Source organism: Stegostoma tigrinum, chromosome 37, assembly GCF_030684315.1.
Source record: "Stegostoma tigrinum isolate sSteTig4 chromosome 37, sSteTig4.hap1, whole genome shotgun sequence".
Lineage (NCBI taxonomy): Eukaryota > Metazoa > Chordata > Chondrichthyes > Orectolobiformes > Stegostomatidae > Stegostoma > Stegostoma tigrinum.
In genome coordinates, this window is record NC_081390.1 from 4,622,297 (window position 1) to 4,631,393 (window position 9,097).

Here is a 9,097-nt window from a genome sequence, read left to right on the forward strand (position 1 = left end):
GATATTGTAAACAGAGGAACTTGGGGTACATTGTAAACAGGGAAACTTTGGGAATATTGTAAACAGGGAAACTTGGGGTACATAGTAAACAGAGGAACTCGGGGTACATTGTAAACAGAGGAACTCAAGGTACATTGTAAACAGGGAAACCCCGGGGAATATTGTAAACAGAGAAACTAAGGATATGTTGTAAACAGGGAAACTTGGAGAATATTGTAACCAGGGAAACTCTGGGAATATTGTAAACAGGGAAACTCAGGGCGCATTATAAACAGGGAAACTTGGGGAATACTGTCTACAGGGAAACTCAGGGTATGTTGTAAACAGGGAAACTCGGGGAATATTGTAAACAGGGAAACTCGGGGAATATTTTCCCAAAACACCAATAAAACCCCAGGGATCAATTTTATTTAAAAAAAGTTTGATTTGTGCCTGTCAATCAAATGTTTACAGTGACACAACTTTTCAATTGTAAAGAGACACTTTAAGTAAAAGCCACTGCCATGGGACACGGTTAATGGCCCTGGACTAGTCACCCAGAAAACCCATTTAATGCTGACGTGTCGGAGGGTTCAAATCCTGCCAAGGCAGTTGAGAGGTTTGAATTTAATAAACAAACAATCTGCAATGAAAAGCTAGCCCAATGGTGACTATCTAACCACACACGTGAAAACCCATCCGAATGACTAGTGCGCTTTAGGGAAGGAAATCTGCCATCGTCGCCCTGTCTGACCTACGTGCGACTCCAGATCTGCAGCAATGCGCGTTTGACTCCTAACTGCCCCTCTGGGCAATACGGGATGAGCAATAAATGATAACCTAGACTGATTTCAGCACGGACGGTCAACGTAATGCTGCAGCGTGGGTTGAACCTAGAGTTAATTTCAGTGCACTTGGGCTGAGAGACTGTAACTGCTCTGTTAAACAGTCTGTAAAACAAACCCTTTGATCAAGGATAATCCAGACCATACGCGCCTCATTTCGAATCTGGAATGATTGAAGTTTCTTCTTTTGAAAGAAAGTCTCCCCCAACCCCCCAAAACCTCGCCTCCACCCCCAGCTCTGGGAACATTATTCCAAACTACTGCGGTTCAAACAGAAACTTTCTCGCAAGCCCCAGTATCCAAAAACACAAACACTTTAAAATGAAATAAACAACATTATTGACCGTCTCTCTAACAGCGAAGGGAACAGGAGAGGGAGAAATTAGTTAACGGGACCAAAACATTTCTATTATGACAGTTGCAAGAAGTTAGAGGGATTTTAATAAACCAATCGAGTTTGTATAAAAAAAGCCAATTATACCCATCCCCCTACCCAACACGGCACTCTGAAAATCTCACAACTTCCAGATCTTTTTGCAAATAAAAACAGTTGCCCTCGCTCTGCATTAGTTTCTACCCGAGGATTTTCTAGCAGGTATTTTTTGTGACAAAGATAACCAACGTGTGTGTGTGTTTTAAACAGAAACAACCTAACCCCAACAATGTGTTGTGGACACCTCCCCTCATAAAGACGGCTCAGTTAGTTACACAGCTCCCAGTTTCAGATCTCTGCTGAACAATGTCACCTACCCCCAGCCCCAGGCAGCACATCGCACCCCGCTCCAGCGCAGGGTCCCACGTCTCCACGCCGCTGGCTCGGTTCTTCCTCACACAAAGGAGAAGGACGACTTGGGATCGGGCAGGAGAGGAGATCGGGTTCAGAGCAACAAGCGGACGATCCGGGACAACGCAGCGCTTTGGAACGGTTTCTTCTGTGCACGCATGGTGCAGGCTGAAGGGGAGAGGGACACACACACACACAGGGAGAGATTGCACCGTGCAATGAATGAAGGACCACCACCCCCCCCTCCTCCAGTGGTGTCGGTTTCAATGGGGCTGCGGTTAAATACGGGCGGGGCGGCCGCCTGCTCCGATCCTGGGCCAGCCCCCTCTGAGATAGATCCTGGACTGTAGGAGCCTGAGAAACATCCCAGAGAGTCCGAGCGGGGGAGGGGGAGGAAAGGACCCGACCTCTTCCAAACGCCTGGGACGCGAAACTTTTTATTACAGAGGGGCGCAGTATCAGTGAAGACCATACAAGGTGGTAATATCCCAACAGAACACAGCACGGTGCAGTGGGTGAAATCCCAACAGAACACAGCACGGTGCAGTGGGACAAATCCCAGAACACAGCACGGTACAATGGGTAAAATCCCAACAGAACACACCATGGAACAGTGGGTAATATCCCAGCAGAACACACCACGGTACAGTGGGACAAATCCCAACAGAACACGGCATGGTACAGTGGGTAATATCCCAGCAGAACATAGCACGGTACAGTGGGTAAAATCCCAGCAGAACACACCATGGAACAGTGGGTAAAATCCCAACAGAACACAGCACGGTACAGTGGGTAATATCCCAACAGTAAACAGCACGGTACTGTGGGACAAATCCCAAAAGAATACAGCACGGTACTGTGGGTAAAATCCCAACAGAACACACCATGGAACAGTGGGTAAAATCCCAGCAGAACGCAGCACAGTACAGTGAGTAAAATCCCAGCAGAACACAGCACGGTACAGTGGGTAAAATCCCAGCAGAACACGGCATGGTACAGGGACGGTAAAATATAATCAAGAGAACAACATATGGCATTAGTGGTTAAAATATCAGTCAAAATATATATGGGAATCTGATAAAGAAGCTAAAAGCTCATAGATAATAAAATGTGAGGCTGGATGAACACAGCAGGCCCAGCAGCATCTCAGGAGCTCAAAAGCTGACGTTTCGGGCCTAGACCCTTCATCAGAGAGGGGGATGGGGAGAGGGAACTGGAATAAATAGGGAGAGAGGGGGAGGCGGACCGAAGATGGAGAGAAAAGAAGATAGGTGGAGAGGAGAGTATAGTTGGGGAGGTAGGGAGGGGATAGGTCAGTCCAGGGAAGATGGACAGGTCAAGGAGGTGGGATGAGGTTAGTAGGTAGGAGATGGAGGTGCGGCTTGGGGTGGGAGGAAGGGATAGGTGAGAGGAAGAACAGGCTAGGGAGGCAGAGACAGGCTGGACTGGTTTTGGGATGCAGTGGGTGGAGGGGACGAGCTGGGCTGGTTGTGTGGTGCAGTGGGGGGAGGGGACGAACTGGGCTGGTTTTGGGATGCGGTGGGGGAAGGGGAGATTTTGAAGCTTGTGGAATCCACATTGATACCATTGGGATGCAGGGTTCCCAAGCGGAATATGAGTTGCTTCAGGTGGCATCATTGTGGCACTGCAGGAGGCCCATGATGGACATGTCATCTAAAGAATGGGAGGGGGAGTGGAAATGGTTCGCGACTGGGAGGTGCAGTTGTTTACTGCGAACCGAGCGGAGGTGTTCTGCAAAGCGGTCCCCAAGCCTCTGCTTGGTTTCCCCAATGTAGAGGAAGCCACACCGGGTACAATGGATACAGTATACCACATTGGCAGATGTGCAGGTGAACCTCATAGAGTCCTGTTAGTAGTTTCTGTCGAAAACTCGCTTTGTGACAGGAGACAGAGGATGGTGGCAGGAGGCAGTTTTATCACTGGAGCATCCCCACCCCCCCCACCTCCCACCAGTGTGTAGGGGCATACTACAGGAATCAGTATTCTGACCCTTATTGTTGGTAATATAGATGAGAATGTGGAAGGGAGGAAAGTTAACGTTGTGGGTGGCACAAAGATTGGCCGGGTGGTTGATACTGAGGAGGAAGCCACTCAGTTGCAGGAGGATATAAATGGATTGGTCAGATGGGCAGGTCAGCGACAGATGGAATTAAGGTGTGAGGTGTGGTACTTTGGAAGAAGGAACAAGACAACAGCAAGACACTAGGAAACTCAGAGTAACAGAGGGATCTTGGGATGTTTGCCCACAAATCCCTAAAAGTAGCAAGATGGGTTAATAGGGTAGTTAAGAAAAGATACAGGACATGTGTCTATTTCAGTCATGGCACAGGCTACAAGAGCAGAGAGATCAATGTTGGGTAATAAAGTGTGAAGCTGGATGAACACAGAAGGCCAAGCAGCATCTCAGGAGCACAACAGCTGACATTGCGGGCCTAGACCCTCGTCAGCTTTTGTGCCCCTGAGATGCTGCTTGGCCTGCTGTGTTCATCCAGCTTCACACTTTGTTATCTTGGATTCTCCAGCATCTGCAGTTCCCATTATCTCAGATCAATGTTGGGGCTGTTCAGGTCTTTGTTTAGGCTATAACTGGAGTACTGTATGCAGTCCTGCTCACTACACTGCAGAAAGGATGGCTTCTTGCATTTGAAGGGGAGCAGAAGAGATTCACCAGGATGTTGCCTGCAATGGAGCATTTCAGCTATGAAGAGAAACTGGTTAACATAGAAACAGGAGCAGGCCATTCAATCCCTCATGTCCGCTCTGCCATTGAATAAGATCATGGCTGACTGCGGCCTAACTCCATATGCCTTCCTTGGACCCATATCCTTTGCTTAATAAAAATTTGTCCATCTCATTTAAGTTTAACAATTGAAGTAGCATCAACTACCATTTAAGGAAGAGAGTTCCAAACCTCCACTATTTTTTGCAAATAGAAATGCTTTCTAACACCTTTCCTGAATGGCCTGGCCCTAATTCTTAGACCATGTCCCCTGTCTAGATCCTTCAATCAGTGGAAATAGTTCTTTAGAACCCTGTCCTTCTCTGTGAATATCCTGAAGACCTCAAATAGATTACCCCTTAACCTTCTAAATTCTCGAGCATAATGTTCTGATTTATCTAATCTCTCCTCACAAATTAACCCCTGAAGATCAGGTATCATGTTTCTAATCCTGCAGGGAACTCCGCCCAGGGCCCAAAACATCCATTGAAAGATGTAGTGCCCAGATCTGCTCATAGTACTCAAAGTGGGGTCTAACTAGGGTTTTGTATAACTGCAGCATAACATCTATATCCTTGTACCCCAGCTCTTTAGATATGAAGGTCAGCATTCCATTAGCCTTCTTGACTATTTTCTGCACCTGTTTATGGCGTTTTAAAGAGCTATGCACCTGAACTCCCGAATCTCATGGTACATCCATTGTATTTAACTTTGTGCCTTCTGAAAATATACCCTGATTGATCCTTATTTTTGGTCCAAAATAGATTATCTTACATTAAAATCCATCTGCCACAGCCCATTCACCTAATCTAATATATCCTGTGTAATTTTATGCTGCGATCAGCACTGTGAATAATGCTGCCCAATTTTGTATTGTCAGCAGAATGTTGTGAATAACTGAGACCCCAACACAGGTCCTTGCAAGACATTGCCATTGTGAGTACTTACCCATTATTCCAACTCTTTATTTTCTACCACTCAACCAATTACTTATTCATGTCAGTTACCTGCCTTCAATTGTGTGGGCTCCTACTTTAGCTGACAGCTTTTTGTGTCTTTATTAAAAGCCTTCTGGAAGGTCATTGAAACAACATCCATCGGCTCACCTCCGTGCACAACCCTTGTCACCTCGTCAAAGCAACTCTGTGAGATTTCTTAGGCGTGACCTAGGCCCCAGGAATCCATGCTGACTCTCCCTGATTAACTGACGTTTTCGAAGCGATCAGTCACCTTATCCTTGATTATAGATCGCCACCACCGACCACAAGCTAACTGACTTGTAATTCTCTGGTTTCCCTCTGTCAACTTTGCCAAAGAGCAGACAGAGGCCAGTGTGAGGGGACAATCCTTACCATGTAATGCTCACTGTAATGTTCACCCCTTAATATGTTCCTATTTTAACTTATTTTGAACTATGTAATTAAGCAACTACTTTTATTCCTCTGCTGTATCTAAAAGTTGTACCCAGGTACTTGTACCTAAGATATTGTTGTAAGAAGGCAGACGCTGTAAATGTTTTTCACTGCACATGTGACAATAGAAGGATATTGAATGACACGAGCAAATTTCCAGTCCAGAGGTACAACTCCCGAATCCAGAGAACTCTGAAAGATTATGGTTTGGGTAGCTATAGTGTGTTTTCCTACTTCCTTTAACAGCTGTGCGTGCAAGGCAGCAGGTCTTGGGGATTTGTCACTCTCCAGTTCCAATAATTTCCCCATTATTGATGATTTTCTTAAGCTAATTTTATTTAGACCCTGTCCCCGATCCCCTGTTACTTTCCTTGGGACTTCTGGTGACTTAACCTTCTTACCTGTTGTGGATACTGAAGTAAAATAATTATTCAGCATATCTGCCATTGGTCATTGAAAATATCCCAACTCTCAGCCTTCAATAGATCAATTGTACTTTTAACCAGCCACTTTCCCTTCATGTAACTATAGAATCTCTTCTTATGATCGGGTTGTCTCCTTTGGAGCTGAGAAAGTTGATGGGGGACCTGACAGAGGCCTCTTTGGGAGTACTGTGTGTAATTCTGGTCATCCTGTTATAGGAAGGATATTATTAAATTGGAGAGGGTTCAGAAACGATTTACCAGGATGTTGCCTGGAATGGAGTGTCCTAATTATAAAAATAGCTTGGATATGCTGGGAGGTTGAGGGGTTACCTTGTGAAGGCTTAGAAATCATGAGGGGCATAGGTAAAGGGTTTTGTTCTCCTAAGGTGGGGAGTTCAAAACAAAGGGCCATATTTTTAAAGTGAGATGAGAAAGTTTTAAAAAGGACAAGAGAGCCAACTTTGTTACACAGAGAGTGGTCCGTGTGTGTGGAATGAACTCCCAGAGGAAGTGGTGGATGTGGGTACAGTTACAATGTTTAAAAGACATTTGGATAAGTACATGAATAGGAATGGTTTGGAGGGATGGGGCCAAACGCTGGCAAGTGGGACTAGTTTAGGTTGGAAACATGGTCAAACTCAGAAGTCACACGACACCATGTTTATTTGAAATCACAAGCTTCTAGAGTGCGGCCCAGCCCTTTCATCAGGGGCAATGAGAGAGAAGAACATGCAGACACAGAATTAATAAGTAGAGAGATCAAGGGCAGAGAGATCAAAAGATCATACGCCAGGTGTGAGTGGAGTGTCAGATGGTAAATCTTTGCTGTCACACCTATTGCAAATTCCTCAATCATCTCGTACACCAACTCTACAGCAGATGGTGCAGCCTTGAAATCGAGACAGAGTCCATATTCTCAGGTTTCGCTCAAGGTACAGCAGAACAGTTATGAGACAAGTCCAAGTAGACTAGGCACAGAACTGTACCACCTACATGCAAACCAGGAACAAGAAACTGGAGAAAGTTAGCATCGCCGCCAGCAGTAACCAGGCCTCCCCGGCACCACAGTTGCAAGCAGTACCACTGCAGGGAAATCCATTATTAACTTATCTGACCACACCCTTCAACCCGAGAGCGAAGTTCTCAGCCGAGGGCTCAATTTCTCCCCCACCACCAACATGGACCCTATAGATCTCATGGCAGGCACGGAGGAATTCATCAGGCAAATGAGGCTCCGAGAATTCTTACACAAACCCCAAGATGTCAGCAGTGAGCTCAATGAGACAACCAACGAATCAGAGCTGTCGCCAGAGAGATCTGTGGCGCAGACACCAAAGAACAAGGAACCCCCCCCAACCAGAAGGCCGCTGCTCTAGGCTCGGTGCGTATGCTCAAGCCATCGAGTGATGCGTTAACACCAGATTCATCAGCCGTGCTCCTAAGGTCGTGCAGAACATCACCAAGGCACAGCACAACACCATCCATGTTCTCAGGACCAACCACAACATTGTCATCAAACCAGCGGACAAAGGAGGAGCCATCATTGTACAGAATAAAACAGATTGTTGCAGGGAAGTGTACCGACAGCTGAACAGCCAGAAACACTACAAACAACTGCCTGCCCATCCGACTAAAGAACGTGCCTGTCAACTCAGCAGACTGATCAAGGCATTTGATCCAGTCCTTCAGAGTACTCTACACACTCTCATCCCACGTACTACTCACACAGGAGACTTCTACTGCCTTACAAAGATACACATAGCCTACACACCTGGATATCCCATCGTATCAGGGAATGGGACCTTGCGTGAGAAACTCTTTGGCTATGACGAGGGCATCTTGAAATCATTGCATAAAGAGCCCCCACCTTCTGTAGTGACACTACAGGACGTATAAAAACTCAGCACCCACTGACCAGTCGAACCAGGAACATTCCTTGTCACAATGGATGTTTCAGTGCTCTATACCAGCATCCCTCCGAGATGGGGGCATTGCTGCAGCAGCCTCAGTACTTAGTACCAACAACTGCCAATTTCCAAACAACATCCTACAACTCATCCTCTTCATCCTTGACCACAACGTCTTCACCTTTGACAAGTGGCTCTTCATCCAGACACACAGAGCTGGTATGGGGATAGGATATGCTCCCCAATATGTCAACGGTTTCATGCACAGGCTCAAACAAGACTTCTTTGCTGCACAGGACCTCCAACCAACACTATACACCAGATGTGTTGATGACATTTTCCTCCTCAGGAGCCATGGTGAGGAACCACTGAATCGACTATGTAGCAATATCAACAAGTTTCATTCCACCATCACTTACCATGGACTACTCTTCAGAACTAGTCTCATTCTTTGACACACACATCTCCATCAGGGACGGACACCTCACTCTACTGCAAGCCTACAGATAACTTCACGATGCTGCACTTCTCTAGCTTCCACACAAAACATATTAAAGAATCCATTCCCTATGGACAAACCCTACGCATGTACAGGATCTGCTTAGATGAGGGGAACATGACAGACACCTAAAGGCGTTTGAAGGATGCTGTCGTATGAATGAGATACGATGCTCAACTCATCAATCACCAGTTCCAACGTGCCACAGCAAGAAACCATAATGAGCTCCTCAGAAGACGGATGCAGGATATGATCAATTGAGTACCCTTCATTATCCAGCACTTCCCGGGAGCAGAGAAACTACGTAATGCCCTTCACAGCTTTCAACACATTATCAATGTCAATGAGCCAAGATCTTCTACGCCTCCACGTCTTGCCTTCAAACAACGACCAAACCTTAGGTAGACCATTGTTCACAGCTAGCTTTCAGGACAGCATCGACTACAACACTATACAGCCCTGTCCTGGCTACTTCCGCAAGACTGTCAGATCTTCAACATGGACAC

General features: G+C 46.2%; 1 protein-coding gene across 1 annotated transcript in view; it reads right to left on the minus strand.

Annotated features, from left to right (window-relative positions):
• LOC125467437 (carbohydrate sulfotransferase 3-like) overlaps positions 1-1,919 on the minus strand; it is a 92,503-nt gene extending 90,584 nt beyond the window's left edge. Inside the window, exon 1 of the mRNA XM_059640262.1 lies at positions 1,575-1,919. The gene's annotated coding sequence lies outside the window, so the exon portion shown is untranslated. The remainder of the gene's footprint in view (positions 1-1,574) is intronic.
• Between the last annotated feature and the right edge of the window lie 7,178 nt (positions 1,920-9,097).